Here is a 24,896-nt window from a genome sequence, read left to right as displayed (position 1 = left end):
TAAATAACTGGATGTAAAGTTTAGATGCTGCATTAAAACAAAGGAGTGTATGTGTACGAATAAAACAAAACCACCCCAAACACTTCCCAAAGAGCACAGACCTGTTCTTCCCTGACTGCCCATGGAGATGTTTCCACAAATATAAGGGCACTGAAGTAGTGTTGTATTTGTAATTTTCTCTCAGATACTCCACCTTAAGAGTTATTTGACTCATACTGGATGAAACATTATTACTTCCAGATACGTCTTCTGATGTTTTCATCCTTCAGTTTGCTGGGTAGAAGATCAGAAGTCCACTTTCAACAGTACCTCACCATATCAAATACAGTAACATCATTGTATTGTTTTCCAAAAAGGTACACAATTGAAACCCTTGAGTCAATTCTCTTTTGATTACTTACAAAAGGCAGCTGCTTTAATATAAAAGCACTTTGAAGGATCTTTATTTTTCTGTAAACAGATACATATTTTTCTAATTGAGATTTTTAAAACCTTCTCTTCCAAAACTCTTCTTTCATCTGAAAATTATACCTAAAGCACACCTAAAATGCATCAACCCCCCTACCACCCATCTGCAGCCCCATATGTAGCTGCTGCACTGAGCTGCATGAAGTCATGCAGAGACGCTGCACAGGATAAAAAAAAGCAGTGCAAGGATGAAATACCATCAACAAATTTTTCATTCCTAAGTTAAAGGAAATGGTTGAATGATGCACCAGAAGAGATATTAATCTTGGGCATTCTGTAATCTTCTCTGTCCTCGGAGTAGTAGTAAAGCAAGGAGACATTTTTCCTTGGAAAGGAATGACAAGCTGAAATATTCCTTCAGGCACCACATTCCTCATTTCACTCTTTATCAGACAGCAGGATTTATTTGGTTTAGCTGGGCCTAAACTTGTTTTAGTGGCATCAGTAATAGAAATGAGAGGTGGACAGTGGAAGACAAATTACAAACCCCCTGCACATTATAATATAATTTGAATTAAAATGTGTCCCAAACACTCTCCATAGGAGTTTAGGGTGACAGGTGTTGTGACCTCCAGCAGATAGATGCATGTCTGATAAAATAAATAAATGATAATTAAATAATCACTTACAAGAACTACAGAAATTCTAAAGCATCAAATTATTTGGCATCTAATGAAGACCTAAAGGAGATAGATTTAAGAAGGGATAAAGAAGTACCAGTGCCCATAGCTTCACCCCTTCACCCTTTCTTTTTTAACTTAAAGTAAAAATGCATTCCTGAAGAAACGTCTTATCTCAGATCTGTATCTACTGAGAAAACAGTACAATGAGGGTCAATGGCTGGATAGGATCACTAGATGAATTAAAATGAAAAATGAGGGACACACTTAATCATTATAAAACAGGTAATTAGGGAGTAAATTTGAGACATAAAATCACACCTGGAAGTTATTAAAAAAATACATAGGTAAAACAGAAAATACAGGCCCAGTGAAGAAATCAATGAGCGCAATTTTTTAAACTGGGTAAGATGTCAAATTAAAAGATCCAAGTATCTCATAAACTTTACCAGGTGATTCATGACAGCTTAAACAAAAGGAAGAAAAAATGATTTAAGACATTCTTAAGGTAAGTCAGCATGGACCTATGGAAAATAGGCCAGCCTTTGTTAGATCTAATCTGAGTAAAAATTTAAAAACTACACATCTGAAAACTTGTGCAGCTCCCAGAATTAGTAGTTGGCTCGAGGGAAAGTATGAAAAAATCAGTGAATAGCAGGAAGAATTATTATTTCCCAATTAGAATATGGACCAGTCAAAAGGGAATAAAGGAGAAAAATGGAAGACAAATTGAAGTTCTACTATGCTGCCAAAAAGAAATAGGCTTGACTAATCTTTGCTGTGCAAAACTCTTAGACAGGGAACATACAGAAAGGATATGATGGTGGAAGAGAAAGAAAATCCTCATTCAGTGAATTTTCAAATCTCAAACTATTTATATATGATGAATCTTGATAAGCAATGCTGCAACATTTCTGTAGAGATTCTTCCTCTTTCTAGGCACAGAGTTATAGAATGGCACCATACTCATGGACTATGGATTTTTCTCTCCATTAAATCTGTAACAAAATTTTAGAGGTTGCACAGAAGAATCCCAGCATTGCTTGTTCCCATATTGCCAAACTTCATCCAAGGGCTACCACTAGTCTGCTTTTTTTGAAGGACAGATTAGACATTGCCCATGCCCTTCTCATGCCACCAGAAAATTATCATCCAAAACATTCATGTCAGACTTCTTCCAAACTCTTCAGATCTGCCACGCAAGCCCAAATTTTTCTAAATTACTTTCTGCCTAGAAATCAGACAAACCCAAAGGATTAAACTCTACCTCGTATAAAGCAAACCAGTTGGAAGCCAAGTGACTTTGAATTTTATTATCTAGCATAATGAAGGCCTTAATGTCAACACACAAACACTACCCATTACACAGAAAGACATACAAGCTTGTGGATTTCCAGTCACTTTTTATAATGTTGTTTTATATTCTAAGGACAGTAAATATTTTCAAGAAAGATGGTAATTACAACACAAGTGCATCTGGATAAAAAGCGTAAGTTTATTCTTATACTTTTGTGAAAACATCATTTGTCAGCTCATTGGAAAGCTTTCATAATGTTCTCCCACTAGATATCCCTTCCTGCTCTAAAATTACTGTTAAAATTCAGATGATCATGTAATAGACCTTATGCCTCAGTCTGCAGTTATTCTTCACTATTTTTCACTAAATTTGAACAAAGCAATATAATGGCTATGAAAATAAACCAAGCAATGTGTCAAGACAATGCAACATTATTTAGCTGAGTCTCAAGCATTTTTACATTTTTTTAAAATCAAAAATATTCTTTATTCAGAAATGCCCTACATTGTCTTTTACCCTGAAATCAGTCAAAAAATTCCAAGCAAAATAATATAATTTCATGCTAAATATTTTAAATTAAGAAAAGAAAAATGGAATACAAAGACCAAATAAAAGAGCAGTCTCATGTTTAGAGACTCTCTATTGAATGAATCATTGCACCAGTTAAGAGCAACACAGACAAACCCACCATGCTTCATTTTCATCTTTAACTCTGATATCTGAAAAAAAACCAACAGCAAGACCCCAAAACATTAAGGTATCTGGTGTCTCTGAGTTTAAAAGCTGGCACATGAGCTTTGAATGAAATATGGGTACTTATTGCTAGGCATTAGCCCCTGGCATATTTGGTAATTATGGAGATGAAGAATAACTATACAGTGCAAGTTAATATGTCTCTTCATCAATGGCACAATGCATTCACAATCCAAAAGAAATTTAGTCACACAAATTAATAAACTTCTCTACTATATTTACATCACTATTTTAATGATAAAATATAAAAAATCCAATGCTGTCAACTGTTTAATAAGGATTTTGATTACATTTCTATACTGTCAATTAACTCTCATGGCAAGACTTCTTCAAAAAGTTCAGGCCTTTAAACACCTACAATTAAAATAACATGAATTAAAGTACTTCTCCATTGGAAGCTTTCACTTCACATACTTGTTTGTTGTCTTGTATGATATTGTTGTATCAAAAAGTTCAAATTTATTTTTGGACAGCTTAACTTTTTTTCTGGTTCTAGTGTAAGTTCTATCAAAGGCAACAACTTCCTAATTTCTAGAGTTATAAAATTTTCTTTATGATTTCCAGGTGCATCACCATGGAGTAATGCAATTATGCCAAATTAATGCCAAATACAATTATGCCAAATTAATGCAATGTGTCATTACACACTCTTTCCTTATTAAAGAAATGCTATATAAAACCCCCCTGTAATACACAGAAATCTCAGCTTCTTTTTTGCTTGAGGTGCAGAGCCTGGAATACATTGGCAATGATACAGGATTTTAAACAGGACAGAAACTCAAGGAAAAAAAAATAATTTAGAAAATACAGCTCTGGGCTGCAAAGACACTGTTATTTTTTATAAAAAGTAAGTCAACAGTAATTATCAAAATGGTATGGTGAAAAGCCAACAGTCTTCATTGTTTAATATGTCTACATGAATAATTCAACACATCCTAAAATATCATACGGATTTTTTCTTTTTAATAAAGAGCAAGAAAGTATCAGAAATTTTACAGTACAGATTCCCACATTCTTCTGGTAATACACTAGTTTTGACTATTAATTCCTCAGGTGACAACTGGTTATTCTGTTACAAAGAACATTACTGCTTTTTTTTTTTGCTTTTGATTAGTCCTATTTCACAGTGATAACTTTAGTTTAATCTTATTTGAAGCCTGTGTAAGAAAAGGTGGGCTGGCTGTTCATATCTTTTAGTTTTTTAAGTTGCAGTAATGTGGTTGTTTAATACAAGCAATTTATTTTGGATGAAGTATGTTGCAACTACAATATAACAATCAACATGCAGGTACACATTCAGCCTACTGATTTGGCATTGACCTATTAAAAGTATTCTCCTACATCTGTTTTTATTATCAAGAATTCTCTGGGAAACTAGCCTTTAAAAAAGCAGCCCTAAAACTGCAAGTTTTCCTCTACTCTCAATGGACAGACTGAAGTTTCTTCCAGGAGCAAGCCAGCAGAAGAAGTTGGAACACTTTTTGGTTTTGCTAGAGGAGCTATCACATCCTCTCTACTCATTATAGAGGGACTCTACAAAGACCGGACTCCCAGGGTTAAAATTTATCACATGCATGTGGGTCTTTGTTTTCTTTCACATTAGCAACTCATGAACCTTGTAGTTCAAATATGAAAGTTAGTGCTACCTCATACAAAGCCAACAGGAATCAAAACCATAGCTGAGAGTTTTCAGACAAAGTGCCCTGAAACCTTCCTGCTCAGAAAACAGAATAAAGTATATTCATGAAGAGAAGCTCACCAGTGAGATGAACTGAGGCTGCAGAGTGCTGTTTTTTGTGGTCTGAAATTAAAGAGCAGCAGATTCTGCAGGTCTCATCTGAAAATATATTCAGTTTTGACTGAATACAAGAATGTAGGAGGGAAGAATACATCAGCACTTGCAATTAGTATTACCTTCTCAGAATGAGCAAAGAAGGTTTTATCTCTAGGCCAAATAAAGTCATGTCTTGTCAACGTCATGAGAAAACAGTTCTCTATATTATTTTTGATATAGAGGCAGAAAGAGGATTACACTGAAAGCTGAAATAACAAAAGAAAAGAACATCCTCCAGGAATACTTTTCTTGCAATAAAGCAATTATGAGCACATTATCTAAGATCCTTATCTGGTTAAGAAAAAAACAGTTAAAATTCAAAGAAGGTCTTGAGTCATTAGACAGTTTTGAAGAATCATGTGCATTGAGCTTTCAGCTAAATGAATTATTAGTGTTTTTCACGGATAATGTGAATCCATTTTCAAGCAATTAGTCTGCAAGCATTATCAACTCCCTATATGCTGATAGTTACCTGTGTACTCTGCAAAATTAATGTTAAATATTTAGCAGGGTTATACAAATCTCGTTTACGCTTCAAAAGGATGTCATCATAAGAATGAAAGCCTTAACATTTACACTCAAACTGACATGTTTTGAAAAGGAAAGCCATAGGAGCTGAATGGGACAAGAACCTTTTGACACAGACATTTTTCAAACCTCTGGAAGATTTCAGGCATTGACTCTGATCCACACTTGAATAGTCTTTCTCGTCAAACACTGCCACCCCAGTACCTCAGGGAATACGTATAATTCACCAAATGCATACTGCTTTCTTACAGCCCCTTTCTTGAAAAACAGGAATGAATGTGCTCCCAAACCACAAAAGACAGTGTTCACAGATGCTGGATGTTTCACAAATTTCAGCTATGTCACTCAACCAAAGCAATCCTATCTTCAATTGTAGTAGCTTTGCTGGGCTTGAAAAAACTGTTTCATGAGGTTTAATTAGCTTTGGGAATTACTCTGGAACACAGAGATAGGCCCTCTCCACAGAGGTTGAGATGCAAAACTAACACTGATGTTCTGACTGTGATCACCACAATGCTGTATTTATACTTGTAAATATAGCATTATTACAGCAAAAGCTCTGTCAGAGGAAAAAATAGCCCTAAACCCCTCCTACAGGTACAGCATCTCTATCACCTGCAGGGACTACTGGGAGAGAGCAACAGGCCCTGGGAGGCCACAATATTTGAGAATCCTCTACTCAAGTAACATATGATAGAAATGACAGAACTAATTCAAAGAGAGATGGCAGCAGTCAGAGGCTATAAAATCCAGACAGCTTTTTGTACAATCACATAATAATAATAATGGAGAAATAGTAAATACATTTGTCTATCACTAAGATATAATCTGCAAATATTCAGAAGAGCAGAGGCTGTTCAAAGCTTATGTACCGTGAGACAGTAACATTTATTTTTTTGACATGTGCACCACCTAATTTCTACTTAGAACTATCCATTTAGTGTTTAAATTGGACAATCACATAGCATTCAATACTACCTCTGCTCAGTAAGCAATCAGTAAAACCTCACTGAATCTTGGCATTTTCCTTCTCTTTTGCAGATATAGCCATCTCTATGAGAATTTCTGTTAAGCAGTACCACAAAATGACATCTGAAGTAATATAATCAGACAGAGATTCTGTGCACAGCAGCCAGTTTCTGCAGGTTCTAAACATTTTTCCCCCATGAATACTGACACGTTGATATCAACACCTTGCTTCTCATTCTTGCACAGACAGAAAAGAAATATATATGGTAGCCTGCATCTGACTGCTAGCCTTACTAGTAACTTGTACCAGAAATTTGTATATACTCATGTTTCGACTGAAAAAGCCAAAAAAAAACTGTTAATGAACCCCCAACTGAAAGCTGCTACATTCCTTTCAGACAGCACAACCAGCTTTCCTCCAGCACATTAAAAAAACAGCTGAGCACACACTGCAGCTTAAAAGCTGACTAAAAAAACAATGACCGTGCACAGAGAACCAGAGGATAGTTCTTCATACTCTGCTGCACAGCTTTTTTTTTTCCATCTGAAATGAAATTGGAGACTCAATCACCTGTCTCAGTCAGGCTGATCTTATATATTGATACTCAAATTAGAAGCTCAGTGGGAAATTTCATATTGCCAGGAAGATGGCCCCTTAGTTTCTACTGGAATAATTTTGCACAAAGTTTAACTTTGTAAAAATGGCAAAAATTTTATTATTTTCACTTTCTTTATTAATTTACTCACTATATTTTCATCCTAAAAAAAGCTCCTAAATCCTAAAAACTTCTCACAGGGGAAATAATTTTAATATGCATGACTAGTAAACCTGTATTTCTATTCTATTTATAAAATTAATTTAAATGAATATGAGAGAATAAACCCCCCACACTAGAATTTTTACACCATTTCATCTTGTTGCATTGTTGTAAATGTTTGTGTTTTTAAAGAGGAAATTACAAATGTGGCAATATTTTGCTATTACTTCATACTAATTCAGTTAATCACAGTTTGGCTTGTGATTAACTCAGGAGTTGATCAACCTCCTTAGCTTTCAGTCATCTTTTACTTCCTAATGACAAGTCAGCTATGAAGTTTCCTTAGCTTAGAGCTAAGTTGTCTTGAAAAATGAAGTCTTCAAATTATAATTATTTATTTGCCCTCTATACTGCAATTCACTTTGAGGATCCCAAAACAGCTGAGCAACCTCAAAATATTCAACCTCACAAAACACTTCTAATGCAAAAGTGTCAACACCTGCTTCACAGGTGGGACGACTGCAGCATGGAGAAATTAGGTGGCAATATGCCCTAACAGTTTCCTGTGCCAGTCAAGAGCAGCACCTTATGACAGCTCCCCACCTCTCCATTTCAAGAAAAAAACAACCCTGAGTACCACACCAAGGCATCTTCATCTGCATCTTCTCTTGAGGGCCTTACTTAAGCCAAGCAAAACTCAAGCAGTTCTCCAACTTCTCTCTATGGCCTAAGACCACAAATCTGGCACGGATCAGGGGAGAAAAGAAAAGGAGGATAAAATTGACTTTGGAAGATTTCCAAGTCTGTGGCCTGTGGGTAAGAGCAGAGCTACTCAAGGGCTCTCCCAAGCCCATGTCTAGCTCCTGGAATGGCATTCATGGACCACATCTATATAGGTCAGGGGCTGGGCACTGGAAGACAGGACACCTCCTGAGACAAGGGTCTAGGGAGGAGTAGAGTAATACAGTGCCAGAGATGGGGACAGAGCTGCATGTCCTTTACACAGCTTATTCTCCTCCCTCACAGCCTCCCCCACAGCCTGTCACCGTGTCCCCTTTCCCACCCACCAGACCCCCTGACACAGCCACAGAACACAGTTCAGCAGCTTATACTCAGTAAGCCCCCATGTCTTCTATGTATAGCATACCATGGCAGCCTTCCAACAGACCAAATTTGGGATGTATTGCAAATATCAAAGAAAACATTTGCTGGAGGATGTAGTAAATGATGATGCATGAGATGCATCCCAAATCTTTCATTAGTACTGAAACACGCTAAAAGGCCAAATTAGATTTCATTCACATGGAGATATGATGGAGTCTGCATCCTTGGAGGTACTCAAAACCCAACTGGACACAGTCCTGGGCCACCAACTCTACATGTCCCTGCCTGAGAAAAGGATTAGACAAGGTGACCTCCAGAGGTCCCTTCCAGCCTCAATCATTCCTGTGATTCTGAAGTTCAATCCTATTAAATATTAAAAAAAAGTATTTTGTATGTATTTAGAGTAGACATATTTGATACCAAAGTAGTATAAAACAAATTTGTGCCTCTGTGTGTATGAAACTACTCTATGCTACAGCTGCAATTCAGGGACTCCCAGAAAGTGTACTGAAGACAGAAGCAGAAGAGGAATTACTACCAAACAGGACAAGAGGGAAGATGTATCTCCCAACAGCCCCTCAAAAGGAAGGAAGCCTTGATGAGAGAAAACAAGGTTGCAAACCTATTAAACTATTAGTATAATTCAGTTTTTGGAGGTAACACACTTCTGAACTTCCCACTTGGCTCAAACAGCTTCCAAGCTTCAAAGAGGCTCCACTCTCCAAGGCAGCACTCCAAAAGCACATGGCTGAGGAAGCTCCTTAATTTAACCAATGTTCAGAAGCATCTCAAGAGAACCTTTAATAAGAAAGTCAGGAGACCGGTCACAGTATTTTTTATATGTATGAAAGATTTCATTTTTAAAATAAGTGTCTGTATTTTGTTATGTTAGAACCAAAAAAAAGCTGAAAGAGTGAAAATGTTCTACAAAGAAACATGGTAACAGCAGAGCGCACATTTCCTGCAGAAACAACGCAGCCAAGTAAATTGATGTTAGCAGAAAGCTTTCCTTAAATCGGGAGTTGATGCAGTTTCCAGTCAGGTGCGAGAATCGTTTTCAGGCCTGGTATTACCTAATGTCATTCAGCATGTATCATCTACTAAGGATGATATAGTTGAGAGGGGCTGCAAAACTTGTAAAATTCACGCTGTGATTTTGTCAAAACATAAACATCTGAAACAGCAGTGAAGGACTAAGCAAATGAAAGGAACTTTACTGTAATGGCTTTGTAAAACAAACAAATTTGTGCCCTTTGCATTAGTCATACACTTCACATATGAAGTGTACACTCTGAACTGCAGGACTAAACTTCCATCAGCAGTGGAAAATGAATGGCACAAGGCCACAGACCATCCCCTAGCACATCCTAGTCCTTGCTGTCTCTTTTATTTGCAGTCTTTGGCTTCTGGCCCTGTATGTGTGTGTATTTCACGGTCCATGCCTCAGAAGCCTGCAAGTGGAGCAAACTTCTATCAGACACAGATCTTCCTGCTGCTTCCCTGGACCACCTCAGCTGGCACAGACCTAACATCACCTCCTCAAAGGCAATGGGAGCGAAGGACTCCTTCTAAAATAACTCCCAGCAGGGAACTACTGGTAAAGTAACTCCTCTGCTACCAACTGCGTAAATTCTCATTGAAATTTATTTGAATGCAAAGACTAACTAACTAAATAATCCCACCTGTACTTTAAGATATTTTCTGAAGTACCTTATCTGACATCACATTAAATACCTAGGTTTTCCTACATCTGTAGGAAACAATATAATGTTAATGGGAAATTATAATATTTATCTGTTTTCAAATGACAAGAACCTAAAGCATTTTCTTTAATTTTACTCTTCGTTTGGTCTGTTCACTTTTTTTTCAGGTTTCATTGCTCCCCTGGGAAACATTTTCACAGCTGAAAGTATGCTGTGTCATCTGTTGTTCCCCATTTCAAAATCTTAGACTCTAGTGCAGGAGCACACATTAATCATTTATACTGTATAAAGACATGAAAAATTAATAGCCCAGCTAGGATTCCAAGGCATCCATTTAATGAGCTGGGACTCAAACCTAGGAGCATCATGTCATTACCCTTACCTGTGTATAAAATAATTCTCAGAAAACTTCATCAAATGAGACCTATTACTACAAATTCAGTACATTAGATCTCTGAATTAAGCATTCAAAAACCAAATCAAGCATTCACATTCTGGAACAGGGGAAAAACAACCGTTCTTCATTATAAACCTGTTGCAGAATACAGAAAATTCAACCTTAGGTATTGAAAGATAAAAATAATAATAAAAAAAAGGCATGAGATATTTAGTAAACTTGCTCTAAGTTTTAGTTAGTTTAAAAACAAAACTCAGTGACTATAAAGGAGAGACTGCTTGACAATATTCAAAATATTTGGATACACTTTGAGAATATCAATTAAAGCCATGCTTACTGCTGCAAGAATAATTAATGTGACAAATCTAAAAATCACAAACACAAAAAATGAAGTATTAATAAAAAGCAAGCATGGAATGATGAAATTATTTTGTTCCAGTGCTCTGAATTGTGATCCCCCTTCACAGTCAGAAGTATATATAGTTGCATTTACACAGGCTAAACAGGGAAATACAACCATGCCTACTTCCATGACAACTGCCAATTTCCATGACATCTGCTTCAGTTTGACCAGAAAGTCCACACCAATGCCAACTGTACCCAAATGCATGCTGAAGCATCTACAGGAAGGCCAAAAAGTAGTGCCTTCATAGAATCAGTAATTTTCCTTCTTATGAGTGGTAATTTAAAAGCTTCTTTTTTTTTTTTTTTTTTTTTTTTTTTTTTTTTTTTTTAATGCTATACCACATCCCATCAGGAAAAATGGAAAAGCTCAGAATGAATAACAAAAGCAGGCAGACTGATTGCCTCTGAAAAGGGGAGGGGAGACAGGCAAGAAGAAATTGGTGGAGGATGCAGCATCATCAAGCCACTAGGCAAGACAACTGTTATAACATAAAAAACTTTGCCACAAAGCAATAATTTCTAGAGAAAGAATTAACATATTTTCAGAAAAAAAAAATTGGAATATATCAATAATCAGACAAACTGTAATTTTCACTCTTGAAATGTTTTTAAAATGAAGTTCTTTTTACTTAGAGAATAATGAGCCATTTGTATCTATATTGTGCAAGAACATCTGATTATCAGGAGCAAGCTCTTCTGTGACCTGCAAATGCCTTACAATTATGGGCTATGTTTCTATATTTCCTTAAGCCAGAATGATAGTTCTAATTGATTCAAAACTCATTTGTATTTTCCTCAGAGCAATTCACAATTCACATAGCTACCAAAAGAGAAAAAAAAATTAAAAATGTGAACCAGGTGCTGGCAGTCTTTTAACTAAAAAAAAAAAAACATGGTGCAAGCTTTTATACAGTTCAAAGGAAATGTATCTGCCCATAAGTCGAAACTCTACTCGTAGTAAAATCAGAACTGTAGTATGGAGATGGCATCATGACCTTAACCAAATTGCAAAGATCTGATTCCCCATTTTGAAATGCTTCATGTTATGGGAAAGATAAAATCTCTCAGGTTAAATCTCAGTTTAAAGTAGTCTGGTTTTGTGAGATCACATGCATATGCAAACCTACATATTTCACTAGTAACTGCCTACACATTCAGCCCCCTGCGAAAAAAATGTGCTGCTGGTCAGCTGTGACCTGCCAAACCATAGTCTGTCCTGCCCTCTCTTCCTTAGAAAATGTCAGTCTCTTCATGGGTCAGATCCCAGCACTGCTCAGTTCAGGGGTATTTAAAACTCAGTGGGGCAAAGATGTTGCCTGCAAACAGTTAGAATATGGACACATATTCTGTGGCAATGTAAACAATGGAACCTTAATTCAGTCCAAAGCTTTCAGTAAACTGTCCTCACCAAAGCAGGGTTAACTCTGGGTCATAACTATGGAATTCCTCAAAATCATACTCTTCCCACCACCCTGACTCTTTCTATTTATAAACCTCCAGCTCTGCAAGATGAAACACAACTGTTTCAAGGATACAAATTTTAAAAATATCGAAGTACAGGATCCTTCCCTCAAGATAATAGTACCATAATTCACTGAGCATGTGCACTAAGTGGGTAAGTTATGTTTCATATCTTAGAGGCAAAAGAATATTTCTTTTTAGAATATGAACCAACAAGTATCAAAACAAAACAGCTATAAAGAAGTGGCTTGCAGCATGAAAATTTGATACCAAAAAAAAAAAAGCTGAGAAAGCCTGTCTCATGGCAGTGGAAGAATCTGTTATTAACAATAGAAATAATGACAAAAGATCCATGATAACTTTACAATAAAAGTCCCGACAATTACTAATTTCATAGACAATGATGGTATCTGGGGTTTGTTTTTTCTTGTCAACAAATGCTTTGTTCTGAATGATGATAAACTTACCTAAATAACTTGCTACATCACATCTCTAGACACTGTGAAATATGACAAAAGGGGAACAAAAGTTATGGCAGGAGCAAGTGAGCACAAAGCTGTACCTAAAATTAACAATGAAGGAAGCCTGGGAAAGAAGTGAAAATGTAGCCTGTGACATGGCTAATATGGAGTAAGAGATGCACTGTGTGTAAAAACAATGAAACAAAAGCACACAGAATGAATTCTAAATTTACAACAACTGATGCCACCTGAGAATCAAATGAACTGCTGTAGCATTCAACACAAAATTATCCCTTGTAATAATGACTAATGGTTTTCTATAGATGAAAAAAGGCTGTGGAGCAACTGGTCTTTTCAAAGGGCATAAACCACAGAACTCACCCAGGCCAAATGGCCATGTAATTTAAAGCCAGGCGCCCGTGAATCTCGCATAAAGACCCTTCTCCCAGAGAGTAATTCAGGTTTTAAGGGATATATGGACGTTTTTATTTCAACCTGCTGGCCAAGGTAAGGTCAAACCAGGTCTCCCCTCAGGTCTGTATTTCATTTAGTCTTGAAGACATCAAAGGATGGAAACTGCAAAGACTCTAGGCAACCTGCTTCACTGCTTAATTGTCCTTATGATAAAGCTTTCTTTCCTCATATCCAGTCTGAACCTCCCATTTTTCAATTTATTACTATAATCTGTCATTCTTCAGGTAAATGCCTCTGTAAAAGGCTCAGTTCTGCCTTCTTCATAATTTGCTGGCAGGCTGCTGGTTGGTCCTCCTGAACTGAGCAGTATATCTATCCTTATAGCTAATGTGTTGACAAAATAATTTAACCTTGTATACATCAAACCTTTATTCAATATTTACCATGGTGCAAAATTTAGGCTTTCTTTCTCTTGGTTTTCATAATAAAACTTTTCTGACTTCTACAGTCAAGCAAATTATTGTCATTACTTCTTGTAATGGAACCAGAGTGTTTTTGTATTCAGTAATTTCCTCAAGAAATGAGGAAAATCGTGAAATGAGAGCACGATAATTTCTATTTTTTTAATACCAATGCAACAACCATAATAGACATTAAAGAGAGAAACAGGACCAAATCCATCCTTTCCTCACCTATTCAAAGGCAGTGTGTCAGTACCATGCAAATCATACTGCAGTCTGTACTGTCAAAACCAAGAAATTACAGCATTTCTCTCAAGCTGATGGGTAAGTTCACATCATCTTAGATCCTTTCACAGCTTCCTCCATCTCCTCAACACAAATACAGGGATCCAGCAGAATATAACCAAAGAAAAGGAAAGCCAAGTACCAATTCAGTAAAGTCTCTTAGTTATAGTGTGCCCATGGGCACTCTGTGCCCCCTTCCCCGGGACCCTGTGACTCTGATCAAGATAACCCTGGATCCCTCCTTCCTTCCCCAACGGAGTTGGCGGAGAACCAGAGAAGCCCACCCTGTCCAAAGTCTAGATAAACCCCTGACATTTCGTGTTCGTTCTCTTTTGCCTCGCTCTCCCCTTGGACATCACAGAATAAAGAGAGCTGCACCAACATATATCAGGGTAAGAGCCTCTTTTGGAAATCTTTGCCATCTCCTGATATTCCTCCCCTCAAAGCCTTGGATCTCTGGGCTAGCCTGATAATTCAGGGGGCTGTGAGGGGGGGAATGTCATCTCTTCTGCTTGAAAATACACACTGTGGAGATAAAAGTGTTGGGAAGGGTAGATAAATATGATTAAGAACCACAATGGTACAGCCAGGACGAATATAACGCCCCCTACTGGCTGGACAATCACCCTCACCTTCAGCGGAGTCCAAAAGCCGAATGGATTCTTCCATGTCACCCCCCAGAATGTATGGTTCACCCCACATCTGTAACCCTCCCCTGAACCATCAGGTGCCTGTGACCCCATTGGCCCAGGTCCTGTTCCAGCCCACCCTGGAGCCCCCCTTGATAAGGGGTCTCCAGGGGGCTGGACGCCCTCTTGGATCTTCCCTTCCCCTCCTGGAGAGTCCTCCGGGAGTCCCTGCTCTCCTCTCTGTCTCTCCCCTCCCCCATCACCCGAGGCCCAGCCACGTGCTGTGTCTGGCAGCTCGAGGCAGGGTCACAAATGTATCCTGAATAAACCTCTTCCCCCAAGAGCACCACAGAGATCTCGCCTGAATCTGTCCGTGGAATACAAATATACGTCGTTACAGACTGGCGCCCACCTCGAATACGAACCCACGGTGACCTGCAACTGCACCCGTCTGGATGCTTTCCAGCTTTTCTACCTGTAGGACACCTTTCCATGGACACTAACTATATAACCAGGTATTTCCTCGCCATCGTGATCGCGAGCACGGCATTCTGCTGCTAGGCAGTAACGAACCGGAGCTCTTTAAAAAGTCCCGAAGCCGTCGTACAGCTCAGCGACTCGTTACATAGTAGCGAGCTATTAGAGCCCTTATACGACTTCTGGCCATTATTCTCCGAGCACAAGAGATCGCCGCGATTCCGCGGCGACCCAAGGCTTTGTGACGAGACTTGCCGCGCCACGTGGCCACGTACACAAAGCACAGGCGAGCACTGCTTAGCACTGCCCGCGCTGAAGCTCTGGAGAAACCCCGCGGTGACCTCAGCACCGACTGCAGTAAACGTCGGAACCTGACAGAGGATCCCGCTCCTGCGACACCGAGGTGAGCCACACTGGTTTAAAAATGGGACAGTCCCACTCTGCAGCTGATAGAGATCTCTATAAGCAACTTAACCACTTATTACGTAGCCATAATAGTAATTTGCCTAAAAAAGAGCTACGAAAACTCCTAGAATGGATCCTACTTAATTTCCCATATGCCGAGCGCTCTGCTGTGTTTTGTGGAGACTTTTGGGAGTCCGTGGGACATACACTGTTTGACATTTCACGGCGGGACCCCTATGCTTGCGAATTGCTCCCTGCTTATAGAGTGGTGGCAGGAATCTGCGCTTCTCAAAAGCCGCAGATAGCAGCCAAACCGCTCCCCGCCGTGGCTCAACAATCCCCGCCGGACTGCACCCCCACCCCGCGCTGCGGCGAGAATGCCGGCGAGGCGGCTGGAGACGCGGCGGTTTCTGAGCGAGTGGCGCTCCCCGCCGCAGCCGCCCCCCCCATCCCCCGCAACCCAGAACCCGCCCTTGCGGCCACCTCCTCCCCCCCTAACCACTCCGCGGGCCCCGCCTCCCCCCCGCCCGGCCCCCCAGCATTGCCTGTCCCGGCTATGGTGGCTACTATAGCCGAACTTTTACAAAATCAAACAACAGCCATTTTGCAAGCACAAACCCAGTCAATGGCTATTTTACAAGCACAATTTCAAGCGTCAGCTGCGATTTTGCAAAAGCTGCAGACGCTGGCCTCCGCGGCCGCCCCCCCAACCCACCCGGAAGTCCCCTGGTCCGGCGAACACGCCGGCCATGCGCCGGCCCTGGGCTGGGCGGCTCCCACTCCCGGGGCCGCCGCCTCCCTCTCGCGCAGCCCTGACCCCGCCCCCGGGGCCGCCGCCCCCCTCCCCCTCGGTCCAGACCCCGCCCCCGGGGCCGCCGCCCCCCTCCCCCGCAGTCCAGACCCCGCCCCCGCCCCCGCGGCCGCCGCCTCCCTCTCGCGCGGGCCTGACCCCGCCCCTGCCTCCACCTCCTCTCCCTCGAGCGCCCCGGACCCCGCCCCTGCGGCCGCGGCACCGCCCGTCCTTCCCAGGGACGCCCCGGGGTCCGGCGCGGTACCCCTGCTGCCCGCCCGCCTCCTGCACTCGCGGCCGGACCCCCCGGCAGACGCAAACCCGGCGCCCCCACCCCCCCATCCCCCTGCGGTGCCGCAGCCCCTGCCTCTCGCTACAGAGCCCCGGAACCCCCCAACGCCGGCACCACTTCCGGGTTTCCCAAACCCATCATCATATCCCTCCACATCTCTCCCTTCACCGGCTCTTCAGACTGCCACAGCAACCAATGCCATAGCGACAGCATATCCTTCCACAAATCCCAGTTCCCCACAGGTGCTGCTGCCCGCGACCTCCACCCCCCCTGCTCCTCTGCCTCAGCTGGCAGCAGCCCCTGCCTCCCACACTAACAGCTCCTCACCACACCCTAACGAAGACACTATGCCTCAGCAACGTGAACGCAACAATGTAACTGCAACTTCTACAAACAAAGAACAGACAGAGAACTATGTTACCCCTGCAAACTCTAACCTTTCTATCCCAGTCTCACCAAATTCTCAACAAAGTGCCAGCAATCTTCAACTGAAAAACTGCCCTGAAATCAAATATAATAGCTGCAAAGACAACAGTCTGCACCCCCAAGCCTTGCAAGTGCTACACAGCCAGCGAACAGCTGTCCCCTCTCAGGAGGTTAAAGAAGTCCTACCAGTACTCAAGGACAGTGGTATCTCCTTTCCCTATTTTACACCACTGTTAAAAACACGCCAAACCCTAAAACGAAGCTTACTTCTAAAGGAAGGGGGAGTAGATCAGGCTACACCTCAAAAGAGATTGAATAAGGCTCTATATGCTCACAATTTTCTAAGTAGCTCTGCAGGAGAGCCTCGTCTCCAAATTTATAGACATTTCCTGAACACAAAAAAAGTAAAAATAAAAGGGCACCCTCCAGCTTTACTCAAAATCTTAGATTCAGGACATATACAAAGTCCACACAGTCTAACGTGGGGGAAAGGTTTTTCTTGTGTTTCCACAGGTGGACGACTCAAGTTGGTCCCAAGACAGAATGTAAAGCCTTACCATGCACCGAAATATGCTGACACCCCCACACCAGACAGTTCCTCTACAAGCACAAGCCAAGAAGCCAGCACCCAGACCTGAACCACCTGCGTCATCAAGAGAAAAATGGACTTTCTATCGTTTAATGCGTGCATATTGTTTTTGTTCTTCTGTTTCAGTTTTTATATTGAAGTTTTACTTATAATTCAACCAAGGACAAATGCCGAGTAGCTTTAGCCAAGCCTGCAAGCTCTAAGACCACCTATATATCTAACACAAACCCTAACAAACCTTTTTCAACCCGTTTAATTATAAGACCTTTTCCAAAAAAATTCTGACAATGCCTCCCCTACTATAATCAGTGATTTAATAACAATAAAGCCATCTCAGCTACACAGTTTACTTAATAGTTTCAGCCTTGCACCTTGGCTAAAGGAACTCTGTAAAATAAGCTTGACTGTTTCAGTAGCAATAAGTATAGTTCTAGTAACAATACCTTGTACACCTCCAAGTGTGCAGAAAATAGTTGTTAAATCAATATTTAATATTTCAAATGGTTCAGTGAAAAAGGGGGAGATGTTGGGAAGGGTAGATAAATATGATTAAGAACCACAATGGTACAGCCAGGACGAATATAACGCCCCCTACTGGCTGGACAATCACCCTCACCTTCAGCGGAGTCCAAAAGCCGAATGGATTCTTCCATGTCACCCCCCAGAATGTATGGTTCACCCCACATCTGTAACCCTCCCCTGAACCATCAGGTGCCTGTGACCCCATTGGCCCAGGTCCTGTTCCAGCCCACCCTGGAGCCCCCCTTGATAAGGGGTCTCCAGGGGGCTGGACGCCCTCTTGGATCTTCCCTTCCCCTCCTGGAGAGTCCTCCGGGAGTCCCTGCTCTCCTCTCTGTCTCTCCCCTCCCCCATCACCCGAGGCCCAGCCACGTGCTGTATCTGGCAGCTCGAGGCAGGGTCACAAATGTATCCTGAATAAACCTCTTCCCCCAAGAGCAACAAAAGAGATCTCGCTTGAATCTGTCCGTGGAATACAAATATACGTCGTTACATAAAAGCTGTAAAACTCCATTATAGCTCCAGAAGTTCAACTGTGCAATGCAGAATCTTAGTTACCTGTCCTCCCAGAAAGAATCTAATTATCCTACTTACTCTACGGCAACTAATGGTTCATGTTTTGAGGAAGACAAACATGGGAGCACCAGTACAGAAAACCCTCTTGAATAAATCTTAGGTTACTGCATCACTCCTCTACTCTCTGTCTTGCAATGTACAGGGGATTTTGGGAAAAGAAAAAAGGGGGTGAAGGAGGAAAAGCAGCACAACTATATTGCTATTAAGAATCTACACAATATTCAGAGAGATGGCCAAGAAAGAGAAAAGAGCTCAACTAAGCCAGACAGGTAAGATGCTAGTTGGACATTCAGGCTGAGTGAGCTGTAGCCCACCCAGAGAAACAGCATGAACTGGCAGGAGAACTGCAGGGGTCTGTCCTGAGACCTGTAAACATCCTTATCAATGACCTGGAGGGCCGAATGGTGTGCACTGGGCCTTGGTTACTAAGGCCTCCTGCAACTCCTAGGACATACAAACGTGGGCACAGCCCAGAGATCAAGATAAGGGATTGTCCCCCACTGCAGAGCACACATTCCAGCAGGTGAAAGAATCTGTTTCCTGGTGTTGATAACAAGACAGCTGAGCGAGTAATCCCAAGAGGTTGTGCCATCTCCATTCCTGGATTTTTCAACTTCAAACTGGTCCAAGCCCTGAAACGCCTGGTCCAGAGCTAGTGCTGCTTTGGAAGGAGATAGGTGCACATCCCATTCCACCAGGGAGGGCCATAAGGGAGGTGAGAGAAATTAAGCTGTGCTGGCCAAACTGTCACTGCTTGGACAGGGCAGCATGAATGGTATGTCAGCAGCAACAAGCTCCTGCCTCTCTCCTGGTTTTGGGAGGGTACCCAGCTCTAGGAAAAACTTTTAATGTGTCAGATGCCAAGAGATGCATGTGAGGACAGAAAGTACTGAACAGTGAACTGAAAAGCTTTAAGTGACAACAGGTATCTTTTCTATATACTCTACAAGTTCTGGAAGGAAAAAAAAAGAACACAAACAAAACCAAAATAAAGACTCCTTAACAAGTATTTTAAGCTAGAAAAGGACAAAGCAGTAAGACTCAAAATATAAGTGTATTTTACAGATAAATACTTAGAAGGAATTAAAATATTCACCCACAGAAAAGGAAATGAAGACTCAGAATAGACAAATGCATGAGTTGAGGCCCTCAAGTGCACTTTAGAGAACATTGAACAGGTAAGTATGATTTTAATACCCAGGAGCTACTGGAAATAATCACTTTTTTGAATAAAGCCAAATTACTAAGGTCTGTCAAATTTATTTTATTAGGCATTATGTAATTAACATAATGATAACTCAGTAATTTATATTAGTATAATGAACTCTGCAGTTTGGCATATGTAGTCTTACATACATTTATCAAACTGACATTTTGATTGGTGAAAATTAAATTTTACTTCCTTTGGGAAGTGACAATATTCTAGCTAGATTTTTCTCATTGATTTTCTGTAAATATATAGTAGCAGTTTGGTGCTGCTCATATATAAAAAGCCTGCTCTTCTTTACACAGTAGAACAATTAATTAGAATGTTGCTGACATTTTCTACAGAGAGAAACATGGAAGTATTTAAAAGAAATATAGAAAACTAAAAATATACCATGTTGAACCAATAAAAAAAGAATAGACTCATCTATTTTTAATTGCATTGTTCCCATTGCATAAGCCTGGAAATAGTTTTCATTTTCATAAGCCTTCCAGACAAAATGTTGAGTTATTTTGGAAAACCCTCATTTAAATGATAACCAGTTTTTTTTTTGTTTACCAAAAAATTAAAATGTCAAAACTTTGAAAATTGTCTAAAAATTAACATTGGAATCTGTACAAAACTTTAATTGTGCATGTGTAGGTGTGTGCATACAAGAAGAAAATTAAATTTTAGGAGAAAAATAACCAGTTCTTTACCAAAAGGTAGTGATCTCCAAATTGGTTTCACTTAGAAATTCACTATAAAAAATAAAGCCAAATTAATCACTGAACTTTTGTCTCTCTCCCTTAGCACTGAATGGATTCAATGGAAATAAAACAATAAAAAGCCAGTTTCAATTCCTGTTTTATATCACAGTGTGTTTCAAGCACAGGTACCTTGCAGGTCTAAGTGTACAAAGGTCTGATGCAAATTTTGGATGAGAAAGCAAATGGATGAAGTAGTTAAAAAGAGAAGTCAAGGCAGAAGAGATTTAGCTAATTTGGCAATGTAAACCAAGCTTTCCATACAGTCATAGAATAACAGAATGGTCTGGGTTGGAAGGGAACCTAAAGATCACCTAGTTCCAACCCCCCTGCTATACACACGGACACCTTCCACTAGACCAGATTGTTCAATGCCCCATCCAACCTGGCCTTGAACACTTTCAGGGCTAGGGAGTCCCCAAGTTCTCTCACTACACTCATTGGAAAGAATTCCTTCCTTTTATCTACTCTTAATCTCTCCACTTTCAGCTCAAAGCCATTTGCCCTTGGAAAAAGTCCCTCTCCATGTCTTTTGTAGTTCCCTTCAGGTACTGGAAGGCTGCTGTCAACCTAGTGCTTTCCCTTCTCTAGGCTGAACACTCCCAACCATCTCAAACTGTTCTCCTAAGAGAGGTGCTCCAGCCCTCTGATCATCTTTGTGGTCCTCCTCTGGACTTGCTCCAAAAAGTCCTTGGCCCTAGCAATGGCAGTAACTACTCACCACAGAGCCAGTCCTCCTGGGGGAAAAGCAGTCTCCCACTTGGGCTGGTGCGCCGCAACTTCCCCTGTGTAACTTCCCCTGGTTTCTCCTTTCCCTGTCCCCTCACTGGACAGGTATCCCTGGTGGGATACCCCCTTTCCCTGGAGACCAAACCCCACTGCCCAGCCCTTAGCTCTGCCCCCACCCCTTCCCCTTATTAAGCTGCCTTCTCCATGTGGTTGCCCTTTTTTACCTTGCTGGGTTCCCTTCAGCCACATGTGATATCCCCCGCTGGAATAAAACCCTGCAAAAAGAGCCTTTCGTGCCTCTATCGCTGAGCCAGCTGCAGTGAGTGTTGAGTGAGGGTCTGACTGCGTTGCCTTAAAGTTATCTCAACCTGCTCTTCCACAGGAGAGGCTTGTGGGGGGACAGATTATAGGCGGCAGCAGCCACTACTCAAACACCCACATTTTTACCAGGTGAGGTCTCATGAGAACTGAGTAGAGGGGCAGAATCACTTCCCTCACCCTGCTGGCTACAACTTTTAAAGAGTTGACTGAAATCTGAAATTATATACACAAGCTAATACATCCAGGAATATTTAATTAAAGTCTGACATACAAGACAGTGTTGGAAAAAGGCCTCCTGTGGGCAGCAGCAGCACAGGAGCTCCACATGAACCTCCCCACAAAATGAGCTCATGAGGATGACTGCAAGGCCCGGGTGTACCGATAGGGAAGAGTGACCCACAGTTAGAGAGGGAAGATGAGATCAGTGCTGAAATGTGGGGTCTAGCTTGAGTCTCCATATTCCAAGAGATGCAGCAGAGAGCCATAAATTGCATCCAGAGAAAAGAGAAAAGCAGCTGTCTTTGAGACTTGGACACTGTGACTGGATTCACAAACAAATGGCAGAAGCATGTGACTCAAATGCAGAGTAACAGCAGGTCTGGAAAAGGCACTTCAATCTCACAGAGCAAGAGAACAAGAGACAAAAGTTGACACTGAAGTCAGACAAATTCATATAAAAGAAGGCGAGAAGGTGTTCACATTCATCTATAATACAAGAGTAAAAGCAGTACAAGAGCCATGGCACCTCTAAGAATGCAGAGAACAAATACATCTCTGACATAGGCGGGTGTCACTTACACGTTAGGGGACACAGTCAGGGATCAGCTATTTAAACAGCCTACAGCAAGCAGACAAAAGTACAAGGTTTAGAGGTCCCTTTGGGCTTCATAAAATGAAATATGGGCTTCAGGGGAGGAAGGAAGAGTGCCCAACATGCTTCATTCCAAAACAGGGGTAATTGTGCCTGCTGTACAGTCATTGCAATCAGTGTGCTGGGACACCAAGGCTACCCAGGTACAGCAGACTGCACAGACGGCACGAGGACAGCTTGGCACGTCTGGGACTTCTCATGTTCTGCCACACCAGTGCTAGCAAGCTCCCTCAGCCAAGTCTACCCAGCAGTGCATTTCTTGGGACATACCACTTGCCTGTCTCCAACATTGTTTTTTTTTTTTGTTGTTGTTATTATTTTGAAAATTACTAGTTAGCCAGTTTTCAGTTCATTGTGTTCCACACTGTTAATGGAATTATTTCAGAGCGGTAGTTCAAAGTAAAGGTTCTGCAGAAAGAATTTAATAAATGGAATCCATTTAGTACTTACAAATATAATTATTTTTAAGGTGCAGAAAGGTAAAATACAAAAAATTTTAAGTTTTTTGTATTCCCACTATTATTAATCAGGTTTTACAGAACAGAATAAACAGCATCAAAATTTCTCCAGCCAAATTTAAAAAGAATTGACCATTTTATTATTGTATTACTTAGCTGATTTTAAAACAACCAATCTGTAATCCACATAGTGCAATACGGTGTTATTATCTCACTGACAATATGGAACAATTTTCTCAGACAGCCAAACACCTGAATACCTTGTCCTCAGGCTGTTTGTTATTATACAACTTTGAATATTTATTGCAAGCAGCAAGGCCCGCCAGGCTGTTATTTCCACCTTAGCTATCACAGAATAACACAGTGCTTTTGTCATGCAGCTGCTGTACGTATTTTCTTCCACAGTTTAGATATCAAGAGAAAAATTATTTTCAATTAAAACATCTTATTTTCCTAAAAGTGATCATATTTCACCATCAGGTAACTCATACAGTAGCTCGCAGTAGTACAGACTACTAAATTATCTTTGCTGAGTTGGTGCAATCTGGAGCAATGGCATAATGGGGCAACATTTCAAAGTTCCAGTCCCACTGATGGTCCTCACCAGAGTAAATTCAAAGCCAAACACTGTATATTGCCACAGGGATCAGGATATCATATAGTAACTTTACAGAAGCCTCCCCACCCAGGCTAGGCTCCTGCATCATGTTGAGTTCCCCACGCATGGACTCCAGAGTTTTCCCTGGCTCCTTCCACAGCTGGCTCCAGCTTCTTTAGCTCTTGCAGAAAGAGGCTCCCATGTTCCACACAATAAAACATCATAAAATCTGCTTTTTGAGGGGCAGAGTTTTCATAAAAACTTAATTTTGCAGCCACATCCCTTTCAACTAATCTCTCCACAAACATATTTGCATTATAGCACTTCAGACAGACTGCACAAGTACTTGCAACGGTGACCCTCCATACCGGAGAAAATCAGATGCATACAGGTGCACTTTAAAAAGCCAAAACAACAGATCATTCACACAGTCTAGCCTTTCTTCTTTTCAAATGAGTCATGTTTGAATGTGACTGAGTTACATCTAAATTGGTGATTAACCCAGACAGCTACAGCAGTTTTCCAGCACTCTCTATTCCATATTTAACCCCCCAACCCCGTATTTCCCTTCAATCCCAAACAAATAACCCCAAAATTACTTTTCAAAGTATCAGTCACTTTCTATCAAAAATAAGAGCAAATCAAGGGTCCAAACAACCTAAATTAATTTTTAAAAACCCTCCAATATATAAGCAGCACACAAACCTGCATGTAAGAAGCCCTGGTGCTAACAAGGCTGTGCCAAAGCAAATGATCCTTACTTTCTTACAGCTTTTGCAGGACTCTGCCTGCATACAGATCGACCAGAAGAGGCATCGTTTCTATAGCACACAGCATCCTGCTAAACATTAATCATTGTTACCCACTTAGATATTGCAATATGCAAGACTGATTACTGCTCCACAAGTGCTCCCCAGCTCTCTCAAGCATGCCAGTGCTCAATGATACTCCTCTCCATTTACTCACAGAGAAGTTAAAGGAAAACAATGAATTTTCATGACCCAAAAGGAAAGACTATTTAAATGTCAAAAAGAAAGTTTAGTGGCACATAATTTTAGAACCATCAATGCTCTCCAGAAACTGAGCAAACAGGTCATTTTTGGACTCTTTATTATTTTTCTTGCATTTGTTCTTTAACCTAAATCTATTTCAAAAATTCAACTAGTTGGAAAGGCACTATTTATTTATATTATATAGGGGGTCTTGCATTCTGTAAGTTTTCTACTTAGGACTTTCTTCTTCTTGTTTACTTTCTTGTCTTCTCTTTAAGAATATAAAAAACTGCTTTTCCAATGATACAGCAGAATTTTTTGTTTGATTGTTTACTATTAGTTTGTAATATCAA

At 40.8% G+C, this 24,896-nt stretch overlaps 1 protein-coding gene and 1 long non-coding RNA gene across 11 annotated transcripts in view; one reads left to right on the top strand and one right to left on the bottom strand.

Moving 5' to 3' along the window:
* FRMPD4 (FERM and PDZ domain containing 4) overlaps positions 1 to 24,896 on the bottom strand; it is a 392,028-nt gene that overhangs the window by 128,397 nt on the left and 238,735 nt on the right. The gene's annotated exons all lie outside the window — the stretch shown is intronic.
* Positions 11,270 to 18,491, top strand: LOC140684786 (uncharacterized). Of its 2 annotated transcripts, none has more exons than XR_012057592.1 (2): positions 11,270 to 15,427; positions 17,451 to 18,491. It is a non-coding gene; the product is annotated as an uncharacterized lncRNA (long non-coding RNA). The 2 variants fall into 2 exon arrangements; XR_012057591.1 differs by having other exon boundaries at positions 17,430 to 18,491.

The sequence above is a fragment of the Taeniopygia guttata genome, chromosome 1, assembly GCF_048771995.1.
Source record: "Taeniopygia guttata chromosome 1, bTaeGut7.mat, whole genome shotgun sequence".
Lineage (NCBI taxonomy): Eukaryota > Metazoa > Chordata > Aves > Passeriformes > Estrildidae > Taeniopygia > Taeniopygia guttata.
Note: the sequence above shows the minus strand (reverse complement) of the source record. Positions and strands in the feature narration are given on the sequence as shown.